Here is a 13,067-nt window from a genome sequence, read left to right on the forward strand (position 1 = left end):
TTGAAAGTGTGGGCACCGAAGATCAACTTGCTGACATATTCACGAAGCCACTTGATGAGAAGAGGTTTTGCAAGCTAAGGAATGAGTTCAACATATTTGATTTCTCAAATATGTGTTGATGCACCCCCCACTAATATGACATGCCCCTCCTTCGAGCAATGCAAGGTAAAAGTTGATTGACATGCATACATTCTTTGCTAAGGACATGCTTCTAGTCATTCCTCATATTTAATATGCTCATTCATAAAAATTAAATGAATTTGATGCTTGTGAACCTAGTGTTGATCTAGAAAATGAGCTATAAGTGTTTGACTCAATATGGTCGAGATAACCGTTGAAATGAGGTGTGAAGAAGCTTGTCATTAGATCAAACCGAGTTAAATATCTTTGGCAAGTGTTCTCGATTGAACCAAAATTGAGAAAATGATTCTCACCCCATTGATTGACATTGATAATCTTAACCTATCTAAAATTAAACCTTTGTGGTCATTAATGACAAAGGGAGAGAAGTAATGCACAAAGATAAGGAAAAGTTGACAAAGGGGAAAACTTTGACAAAGGGGGAGAAATATGAAAGTAAGGGGATCAATTAAAATTTAAGCACACAAGTAGGGGGAGCAAGCTCATTGATTTGTATGATCCATTCGGATGTGCATTTACATATGCTTGCTTGCATTTGTCAAGTTTTAATTTGATATACTTGCTTGTGTGGTGTATGCTAGTTGTAGGCTTGAATGATGAAATGAAAAACTAGCATGCATAGGATGATAGTTAGATGTGACTTGCATTTGTTTTCACAAGTGGTACTAGAACCTTGCATATAATGTTGATCTCATGAGGTATCTAGTATTTGTGTTTTGCAAGTGGTATCTAACTAGCAATGGTGCTAAGGATGGTATATTAGTGCACTCCGATTGGTATCATGCTTCAAAGATCCATCTCTTATACATTAGCATCATTTGGTAGATATTACTCTCCCACAACTCTAATTCATGCATATGTGCAAGCTTCAATCCAAACTCTTAGCACATATGTAGGCGGAGCAATTGCTACCATTTCAGGTTCATGAAACTTATCCAAATCCTTTAGACATGATAAAAATCCTTAGGCAAGCAACATGGATTCAAATGAATTTCATTTCATATCTTTGTAAAAGGGTTGTCATCAATTACCAAAAAAGGGAAGATTAAAAGCTCTAGTTTGGTTTTGTTGAATTGATGAAACCCTAAGTGTTAACCCATTGCTCTAAGTGATCATGAGATATGGTAGCACATTCCAAGTGGTGGAGCAAATGGATGATGATCAAGATGGTGGTGATGGCCATGGTGATGATCAAGTGCTCGGGCTTGAAAAAGAAGAAAGAGAAAAATAAAAAGCTCAAGACAAAGGTATATTTGATAGGAGCTCTTTGTTTTAGTGATCGAGACACTTAGCGAGTATGATCACATTTAGGATAGATAGCCGTACTGTTAAGAGGGGTGAAACTCATCGTGAAATGCGGTTATCAAAGTGCCACTAGATGTTCTAACTCATTGTATATGCATTTAGATTCTAGTGAGTGCTAACACCCTTGAAAATGTTTGTGGAAATATGATAACTCACATGCACAAGGTGATACACTTGGTGGTTAGCATATTTGAGCAAGGGTGGCGAAGTTGGTGAAGTCGAGGAGGTCACTGGTGTGACCGGACACAGGAACGGACCCTGGACCAACGTGTCCGGTCAACGATGCAGAGAAGGGTGCAGCATCAGTCTATGACCATACGCTGGCGTAAGGAGCTAATCGGACGCAACGGTGGTGCGTCCAGTCGAGTGTGACGTACGCTGATGCAAGCAGTTTTGTGTGGAAGAAAGGAGTGGACGCTGGGGTGAGTCCGGTCGTCTTTGACCTGATGCATCCGGTGATGAAATCTCTGCTCGGGGAGCGTACTGGTTGTGACCTAACAATGTTCGAGGGTGCGTCCGATCATCCCCTTGGTGCGTCCGGTCATGGCACAAAGGCAGCGTGGGGGTGCGCGAGCGGATGCGGTGGCGCTGCGTCAGCTCGATACTAGCGCGTTCGGTCTTGACTTATGCACTGGCGTAGAGCGAGTTGACCATCGGGAATCGACGAACGTAGTTGAATCAGGGGGTGTAAGGAAAATGGACCCTAGGCCCATTTACTTTGAATTTTGGTGTTTGATGACCAATACAACTAAATTGGACTAATAAATTTGAAAGTGATTGTTTTGTAGTCCAATAGGGTGCAAGACGTGACTTGGACAAAGGTGACATGACGATCCAATGATCAACACCATAAGCAAGACCTTAGAATCACAAGAGAGGACCCAAGATATCAAGCAAAGTCTAAGCGCGAAGATAAAAACCAAGCCGGACGCAAGATCGCGAAGAAACGAGCTCACGGAGGTGACCGGACGCTGGCGAAAAGTGACCGGATGCTCTGATCAAGAGGCTCGGCAATAGCAGGCGTCAACAGCAACGGTCGGATGCTGAGTACTAAAATTGACCGGACGCACCAATGGTATTGTTCATCATCACCGGCAACACATTCAGTACTGACCAGATGCTGGCGGCAAATCAACGGGACGCAGGACTGCAGCGTCCGATCGAGTACAAAAAAGTTCTAGAGCAATGAAATTGCGACCGGACACGTTTGGTGGCATGTGACCGGATGCTGGCAGTGTCCGATTAGTTGATCATGGCTCTATTGGTCGGGATGACCAGACGCGTCCAGTTAGGACGTGATCAGCCTCCGGTCAGTAGCAGAGAAAGCGGGATCTTGTCCTCAACGGGTACTTTCTCAGTGGGGCTTATAAATAGACCCCCCAATCGGCCATTTGAGGAGTGTGGAGCTGAGAAAGCATATCTAGGGTGTTGATACACCATTTTAGTGATCTCCACTTGTATAGTGCTTAGTGATTCATTAGGTGATTAGCGTAGGTGCTTTGCGAAGTGCTTAAATTGATTAGACCACCTCTTATGCGCTTGCTCTAGGTTTAGGCCTAATGTTTAGTGAGGTTTGCATACCTCTTATCACTCAGTGCTTGCGCGCACCATTGTTGTACATCGAAGGGGCTTGTAGTCTTGCGAGATCACACCAACCGCGTTTGTGGTGTGGCCGCCACCATGTACCAAAGAGAACAAGGCCCGCGGCGGTTCGGCTAGAAGCTTGATAGTGAAGACGGCGGGGAGCAACCGAGAGAGGCTTGCCGAAAGGTACGTCAGAGACCCACTTATGCGTGGGGAAGGCCCGAGGCTATCCACGGAGTTACTCGACCGGGAGCTTGGCCCTTGCGAGGGGCTCCAACGAGAGCTAGGAGGAAGTTTGTGCGCTTCTCGATACCTCGGTAAAAATACCGGAGTCGTCGACGAGAGTTTGTATATCTCTACCTTGCTCTTTAGCTTCCGCATTTACATTGATTGTATTACTCCTTTTACGGTAGAGATAGCAATACACTAGCAAAACCGTAGTTGCACATCAAGATAGTTTATCTTTTGCATATGTTTTGCTAAGGGTAGAAAAAGAGGCCATAATTTAGAAGTTGAATTTTAAGTTGCTTAATTCACCCCCTGATCTTAGACGTCATGGTCCCCTATAGGGGGACACGTGGACAGAGATCCACGACCGGACGCTGGGGGCCTACGTCCGGTCAACGCGACCTGCGCGTTCGGTCACCCCGAGTTGGGCTGTGTGTTGAGCCTAACATCTCTATTTCGTTGGGGCTCCCTATTTAAGCCCCTTGGCCGGCTTGGGCTCACTCTCTTGGCCATTTGCATTGACAATACACCTTTGTGAGCCTAGCCAACACTCTCTCACTCACTCTACTTGATTGATTCATCTTTTGGTGAGATTAGAGAGCTTCCAAGGACATTGCTTTTAGTGATTGCATCTAGAGACACTTAGTGATTGTGTTTCGCTGTGGATTTCGCTTGTTACTCTTGGTAGTTGCCGCCACCTAGACAGCTTCATGCAACGAGGATCGTCGAGCGGAGGAAGGTGATTGTCTCCGGCTCGAATCGTGGTGATTGTGAGGGGTTCTTGACCTTTTCCCGGCGGAGAGCCAAAATGTACTCTAGTGGATTGCTCGTAGCTTATGGATCCTCATCTTGTGTTGGTTGTGCGGCACCTGATTGCGGGTTAGGCATGTGATGCCTATTAGCGCGTGAACCTCCAAGTGAGTGAATCGCTACAACGAGGACGTAGTTTGTCGGCAAGCAAGTGAACCTCGGGGATAAATCATTGTGTCATCATCGTCTCCGGGATTCTCTTGTGATTGATTGTGTATCTCTTGCCACGGCGGTATAAACATCACTGCCTCTCTTGTATTTACTTTTTTAGTATAGTTAATCTTTAGAGCTAGCTTGTGTCTTGTTAGTGGTTAATGAGGCTCTTTAGTTAGTCTTTGAGAGCTCACTAACTTATAAAGTAGTGACATAGCCCTTTGTGTGACATAGTAACTATAGCAACTAAAATTATGGATAGGTGGCTTGTATTTTGAGTAGGCTAACGTAATACTCGCTTCGCTTCATAAATTGTCTAACCACTTAGTTTAGGTGTTGTTCTAAAAAAAAGTATAGGCTATTCATCCATTCTAGCCATTAGGACCTTTCAGATACGCACACATGTACCATACAACTTTATTATTTATAGTAGGAGTACCCAATAAATTGTTTACTTAATAAATTGTTTTTCACTATGAAAGTAATTTTAGCTAAATAGCCTGTAAGCAGGATTAAGAGCAAACTTAGCAAGGAAGTTCAATAGGCTAAAAAACTTAAATGATATTTATTCATAGTATTTAACTAAGCAAATACATCAATTCCTGCCCCTGCTTTTATAGAAAAGTTATTCCTACATACCATTATTTTTTATGGAGATAATTGGCCCCGTTCGGCTTACCTTAAATTCGGTTTATTTTTTCAGCCGGAACGGTGTTTTTTTCTCACAACATTTCAGCCAGAACAACGTTTTTCAGTCAATTTCAGCCAAATTTCAGCAAGCTGAACGGGCCAACCATGCTTTTATAGGAAGCAACGTGCAGACAATGAATTAACAAGCCTTGACATTGTCGATGGTGTTCGAGCTCTCGACCTCCAGAGTGATGCACTTCCCGGTGACGATCTTGACGATCTCATCTGTTGAATTGAAATGAAAGAACCAAATATTAATGGACAATGTAACCGATAGAAAGTAGAACGATCTACGAAAAAGTATCATCGGCAGTAAATCTGTTACATTGAATTGAAAGAAACAAATATTCATCGACAATGCCAACCGATTGAAAGTAGAACGATATACGAAAAAGTATCATCGACAATGAATCTACTCTGACAACCGACAAACAATTCAGATGCCATTGCATACTGAGAATTAATTAAATGCTCTGATCAGGAGTACCAGCTACATAGTAAACAACAAAGACAAGTCATACTCATAAGTTTTCTTAATTATCCTTGTCCAGAAATTACAAAAAAAAAAGATTTACCCCATAAGATTACCCCCAGGCCACAGTACGTCCTCTTGGCATATCTGCATGTCTACAACAAGCTTGATATTGTTTTTGTTTCGCCAAGAGGACGACCTAAAAACAGGCATCTTAAATACATTCGAACAGCTTCCTCTCCACTCGGATCTGTATGAATTACTGTTGACTAATCTATGAATCTTGCAGGAAACAATCAAAGCCGATCGGTCTTGTAGATATGAAACAAAGCTGAGATCTCAACAGTTCGCATAGACTACACATAATCCGAATCCACAATTGCACACTACGATTCACAACTTCATTGGAAACAGTCCTAGTAGAAATCAAACACGATCGAAGAGATCGATCGACAACTCGCATACCTTGAATGAACCATCAAGAAGTAGTTGGGGCTACTGGACACCGTGAACACCTCCACCACTGAGTCCAGAACCGGCCGCCGCGTAGGCATCCGTGTCGTGCCGCAGTAACGCCTCCGTCTCCTCGGGTATCGCCGGGGCTCCCCACATGCTAACGCATTCTCCAGGCGTGATAGGGCGGAGGTAGAGAAGGAGGAAGTGGAGAACCGGTGGGCGGCGTCGAGGTGCGGGAGGAGGGCACGTGTAAGGGTCGACGGTGGCGCTGGAGCCGCCCTCCCCCGCGACGACGGGCGCGAATTGCCTAGTAAAGCAGAGGGCGAGGTCGGCCGTCGGGGGCCTGTGTCGGGCGGCTACGCGGATTGGGACGGAGTTTCCCTGTTCGTGTGGAGCCATGGACGCGGGGCGCCGGGGCGGCCAGCTTGCCACCGCTGGGGCGCTGGGGCTGGGCAATGGCCGGCGACTGGCCGAGGGGCCAGGGCGGAGTCTCCAGGGAAGGGGCGAGCCGGCGAGGGAAGGAGTTCAGAGCGGAGGGGGCGACGGGCGAAGGTGCGGTCTGGGCAACTTTTGCGGAGGCGGCGGCAAGAGGAGGGGGGTGAACAACGGGTTTTTTTTATTGAGGAGACGGGGTGAATCGACGCAAAAGGAAGGGAGGGCGGGTAGGCGTGGAGGACGGTGAAAAAAAAATCCAACGCAAAATGTCGGCTGAAGAGAAACAATTACCAATGTAAAGAGTTTCCGTCCGGTTTCTGACCGGATCCACTGCTTAGATCAGCGTGGAAGATTTAGGGGCTGGTTTATCCAGCAACTCCTAAAATTCCTATCATATTAAATATTTAGACATATACATAAAGTATTAAATATAGACTAATTACGAAACTAATTGCATAACTTACGACTAATTTGCGAGACGAATCTTTTAAGCCCAGTAAATATGTGCTAATGACAGATTAATTAAGCTTAAAAAATCATCTTGGCCTATGTCTATGTAATTAGTTTTGTAATTAATCTATATTTAGTGCTCCTTATTAGTATCTAAACATTCGATGTGACATGAATTTTATAAGGGACTAAAGAACCAAACAACCCCTTAGATAGGTTGGATCTATGTTTAAGAATTAAGGTGGGTAGAAAATATTTAAGTAAAAGACTATTTTTTATTTCTTCTCGTTTATAGTATAGATATACACTATTACGTATCAGGAGCAAACCAACCAACATGTATAAACTTGGAAACTACCGATCAGAACCAGTCGATGCTGATCGAATGGACGGAGTGAGAGGTGAGATTTTTTTACACTTAAGCCCTCCATCCATCGACCTTTTTTTACGCTTAAGTCCCCTTACCTCATCGTTGGATCAACATCTACTGATCCAGTAGTTTCTAAGTTGGCATTAAGTAATGCTGCCGTGGTGATGATCACCCGCTCCTTGTGCGGTCGATGGCAAGATGACTGGGCGGCGATCGTCACGAAGGTGGCGCCGGTTTCACCGGCTGGCAACGCCGACGTAACTCCCCAGAAGTACGCCGGAGGCGGATTGATCCCGCCGGCTGGCAACACCGCTAACATGGCGGCCACGAGAAGTGTTGGAACTAATGCTCGCAAGGCTGATATTGTGATTTGTGATGCTACTGCAGCCCCGGATCTAGCAGTGGGGTTGGGGGCTCCTCGCCCTACCGCTGCCGAGCCCACAAAGGCACAAAGCCCCCCGCTAAGAATTTCTGCCATGGTCGCACAGAGAGAAGTTGAGCCTCGGCTGGAGGTCGAAGACAAGTGTATCCGCGTCTTGGGCCAGCAAACCAACGGGCCTTTTGCCCTTTTTCTATATTTCCCTCCTCCCCTTTCCAGTCTGGCCCAAGAAAGCAAAAGCCCATTCCCTCCTCCCCTTCCGCCACAGGACACAGTAGCAGGCAGGCAGCGGCAGGCGGCCAGCCAGAGCCGGCCATGGCGGAAGCTGCAGCGAGAGTAGAGGCAGGGCCGCAGGGGCCATGCGGCCAGTGGCCAAGGCCCAAGGATGAGCGGCAGGCCAATGGCGCATACGTACGTGCTGGGCAGAAGCTAGCAGCCAACAGAATGGAGGCGTGCCGCGAGTAGCGACGGAGCTGCTGGCATCGGCCATCGGGCTATGGTGCTGCACTGCACTAGGCTGCAAAGGCATGGTAGCCGCCGGCTGGGCACGACATGGCTGCACCGAGGCAGGAGGCAATGTGGACGTGTGGTGTCTGAGTTTGACCATAACGTGTTCGAGGAAATGTACAACCTGTGAGGTGAGCATTCTGGCCCAGCTCCTATATGTGCTAGTCTGCAACTATTTTCATTTACTTGAGATAATTTTTATATCATGTCATGGAGCACCCGAAAGGCTAGAACAACATCCTTTAACACAAAGGATATGCAAACATGGACATACATAACAAATTTGCCTAGAAAAAAAAAGGAGTTATAAAATATCTTACTGAAAGATGTATAATTTGGATGAGAAGGGATACTAGTCTTACCTACATACACTATATGTGTTTCAACAGTAGAAAGACATAAAAATGCCTTTGCTTCGGTTTGAACTTAAGCCCCCTTAAACATTTATCCTAAATCCATCACTGACCTAAACTACTTGCATCTAGATAATGTTAGGACATCCTCAATATCATGAGCTACTCCCTATATTCCAAATTATAAGATGTATGTACGAGAGTAGTTACTAGCTCTAAGACAACTTATCCAATGATATTGACTCTTAGTACATAGCTCGTAATATGTGTAACCCCACATGGCATCCTCACATAATTTTGAAATGTATGTACGAGAGTAGCTCTTGATAAAGAGATGACTTCTCTCTCCTCTATTAAATTATGAAATAATATGCTTAGAGCTAGTTTATAGAACACCATTGGAGCTGCCCTTAGAGACCACACAATGTTCATTTTATCTTTCTCTTTATTGACGAAGCAAATATATTGAAGATATTATCATGTGGTCAGTATACGTTTTCAACACCAATTCATTAAAACTTTGGGTCTTTTCTTGTTTTTTCCGCATGAATAACATTTACAGTGGCGAGTTCTTGACAACTTAGTCAGCTGACTTTATTTTGCTGTTGTGACAAAAATTGCGATGAGGAAATCGATTCGTCAATAGAGAACAATTTGAATGGCAACTATAGCAGTAAAAGATATGATAAAGTGCACCGTAGGCATCCGGATCCTCGAACTAAAAATGTTACCATCTGGATCCTGATTCTATCTATCCTGTGCACCTAAGGTCCAAAACATGCCACGCGTGTGCCAGGATCCAACGTGGATATGCCACCGTGGAGACTAGACGCGGGCCCGTTCTTTACTTTGCAAAAAAAAAAAAAAAAAAAAAAAAAAAAACGGTGTCTCCCAAGGGCGCACCCCCGCGCTCTGCTTGTGCCGTCACGCCATCACAGGCATCCCTAAACTCGTCTGGTGTTACAAACTTCACGAACAACAATTATCCAATACCGTGCCTTGTCCCCGCCGAGCTGGGACCTCGCCACCCGCCTGTGCACGCCGTCGCGCCAAACCAGTTCGCGGGCGCCGCCGCGACGTCATCGTCCTCATCGCGGACGACGTCGCCAAGCCGAGGCCGCGCCGCGATCCGACCAACGCCGACGACGAGCAAGAGCACCCCACCTCGCCGGCCTCCGCCACGGCGCCACCGCCATGGCCAGGACGGGCTCGCGTCGCGCTTTGCTCCGGGAAGGTCGAGCCGCACCAACACTGTGGCGGCCTCGACTTACCGTCCACGTCCAGCTTGCACAGGCGGTCCTGGCCGGATGCGCAGCCGACGCCGAGCTGGTCGGTCTGCCCCACGAGGCCGTCCTGGTCCACGTGATAGAGAATGCGCAGGGCCAGTCTGTGACCGCGCCTGGTTCAGCTTCTCAACAATGTTCTTCGCGGACAGTGAGTGAAAGCAAAGCATTGCGGTTTAATGGGATTTGTTGTTCGTTCATTCAATTCAATTCACGAGTTGAATCTGAATGTGGTGGCTGCAGGCAGTACAAATGCTGCTGCTATCAGGCGCGCTCGTGGAACTCGGCGACCATCATCTCGGCGGCAGCGGGCAGCGCCCTGGCGTGGCGGCGCCGGCGCTCCTGGGCGACGACATTGCTGCTAGCTAATAGGTGGAGCGGCGTTGGCGGTCAGCATTGTGCGGTTGTGGCGGCGGGCGCGCGGCGGACCCGAGGGAGAGACGCGGCAGCTAATGCCTGTCCGCGCGGGTTAGGCCTTCATGAACCGTGGAATGACCGCATGACACGGGTGGCTGGCCGCGCCACGCGACGCGACGGGCGCGCGGGACGCGCTGCGAGGCGTGCGGCGGCCGGCGGGCTGCTGCCTCCACCAGCCCGCGTGCTGCCTCTCGCTGGTTGCCATGCCGTGCCACTCGGTTCGCGCGCGCTGCGCCATGTCTCCACGCCGCCCTGGCCATGCATGCACGGCTGGTGGAGACCTCCGGGGGCCATGCATGTGCAAAGACTTCGGAATGGGAAAGAGAAAAGAGACAGGATTTTTTGGAAGTTGGCACGGTCACAGCGTCGTCTGCCACCGTGGCGCTGCCACGTCGGATGTTGTCGCTGGCGTGGCGAGTTTTGGACCTTTGGTTGGTTACTTTTTAAGTTTGAGGATCTAGATGAAAATGTCCTAAAAGTTTAAGGACCCAGAGTGTAATTTACTCTTTTATTATCTTAGGAGTTGCAAGCTACAAGGCCACACCTTGTACAAGCATTTCCAGCTCAGAAATAGTCTTGTTAATTGATTGTTGTTTGCCAACAACCAGTAGCCTTTCAAGGATGTATTCACGCCTGCAGATTGTATTCTACAGTTTTTTTGTATAGGTCTTTAACGTCGACTGAAACCACTCCTTGTTCTGATGATGGTACTGGCAAACAGGAGGAACCTTTTGATATTCATTTTCATTGGCATGAAGCTCTGAAGTGAAAACCAAAGATTCCTATGGCAACGCTCACGAGACCTCCGGCAGCAACACTTGCGATCGAAGAAGAACCGAAGAGATTTTGGAGCTTTGCTTTGCTACTGCTACTTTGAGAGAAGAGCAATAGACATGGAGACTACGGAGTTGAGCGGAGGCAGAGTTACAGGAAAGAGAAAAAAGACTTTTTTTATCCATTCATGCCACTATACAAAAAAAAAAAAAAAAAAAAAAAAACTCAAACTCAAAACTGAGACCGTGACCGAGTGGCACGAGAGGAAACTAAAAAGATTTTGAAGCCAAGCTAAGCTGAGGGTGCTTTGGTTACTTTATCACCCTGTTTAACACCGTCTGAGGCCAAATAGACGGCAGTGTCATGCAGAGAGAAAAAAAAGCTTCGACCGGTCCTATTGAAGACCAAAAAACCATTTTAATGGCTTATATGGAATTTTGAACTTTTGTGATGGCTCATAGGATAGTTTAAAGTAACATTTAATTCCTACTTCCCTCAAGAGCTTTGAAGATTAGGTGCTCAAGGGAAGCTGGAGATAAGACTAATTGATGGAGATGGTTTACCTTTGGTGGAGTGGGGTTTGGGGGTTACCGAAAACTAGAAACTATTGGGTTTTCTCTAATATGCTAGTCAAATCTCCAAAGTATATAGTCCATAAAATTTTTGTAATCTTACAGCACTGCAAGAAGATGGCAATGAAGGAGAAGGCAATTTATGTGGAGGAGCTATACTGAAGAAGTTGAAGGACGGTCTTGCAAATTGGTGATCATGTATTCGCGTGACCATGTTTAGCTAGCTTGGGTTAGCTGATTGCTTTCTTTTGTGCATGCTTAGCCTAGTTTGTTGCTTCAGTTGTTATAGTTTGTAGTTCTCACTAGTATATGACAGTATGAGTGGAGTGAGTTGATATGCCTTTCTAGGTGGACTTGTGCCGTATTCTAAGCTTGTAAGAAGGTTCCTAGAAAAACATTTTAAAAGCTAGATCAATTTACTCTTTGGCCAACTATAAAATTCAAGTTCAAGATAAACAAGAACCCAATCTTAATGAACTTGGTAAAAGCAAGGTTAGGGCATGTTTGGTAGAGCTCCAATCTCTGATTCTTAGCTCTAGTTACTTGATTCTCCAACGGAGTGATTCTAGTTGATTCTGATGAGGGGGCGGGGAGCGAGCATGTGAGAATTGATGCTGGAGCAATTCTAGTGGGGATTGAACATGGAGCAGCGAGAAGTGATTCCTTTTAGTTTCCAGTGTAAATGGAAAAGTGATTCTTGTTTGCTCCCCATCAGAATCGATACGAGATTTTATTGTTTGACTGAGAAGGAGTAATTTTCAGAGAATCTACTCAAAAAGTGTTGACAAACGACTTGTAGTAAACATACCAAGGCTACTGATGCAACTATGCAAGCAACACTGAAGGAGAGAGATGATGCAAGAGTAGACTTAAATTATTGCAAACTGTCTTTCCCACTTATTAGATAATACTCCCTCCATTCCAAAAAAAAACATGATGTGTTTAGTCTAATTGCTAAATAAAACTATTTTAACTTTGACAAAATCTATAGAGAATTTTGCTAACATTTATGACTCAAAATAGGTATACTATGAAAATATGTTGCATGACAAATCTAATTATACTTATTGATACTATAAGTATTAGTATTTTTATATATAAATTTGGTCAAACTTTGGATAGTTTGACTTATGAAAAAGAATAAAAACACGATGTTTTTTTATGTTATTTTAGTGACACACATATGTTGTAGAGAAAAAAGTGTCCTATGTGTTGGCTATTGTAGGCTACTGGCTATTGAATGATGACAATATATATAGAGACGATGGGTAGATCAGTTTTTTTTTCCTCGCAGCAAAGCTACCTGCATCAGTACAGCACAAGTATAAAAATAAAAAAAAAATGGCTAACCACTATGATTCTATATATAGAATAGAATAGAATAGAATCAAAAGCATCCAGTCCTCAGAAATATCTAACGCCAGCATGTGCTGCCTCCAAGACGGTGGTGCATTGCAAACTGATGACCAAGAAGAACAGGGTGTATGTTGTCTTCCAAACACTAAAGAGGGAACGCCAGCGCATGATGCCTCCAAGATTATGCATTACACATTCACCATGTTTGCTTGTTGGTTTCAGCTAGCCTAAACCAGTCAGCCAACCGTGTTTTCCTCTCACAACAAACCAGTACCAGCCAACCCAAACCAGCTCAGAAACCAACCAGCGAACAGTCCGATTGACCAAAAGAA

The sequence above is a fragment of the Miscanthus floridulus genome, chromosome 14 (assembly GCF_019320115.1).
Source record: "Miscanthus floridulus cultivar M001 chromosome 14, ASM1932011v1, whole genome shotgun sequence".
In the NCBI taxonomy this organism is placed as follows: domain Eukaryota; kingdom Viridiplantae; phylum Streptophyta; class Magnoliopsida; order Poales; family Poaceae; genus Miscanthus; species Miscanthus floridulus.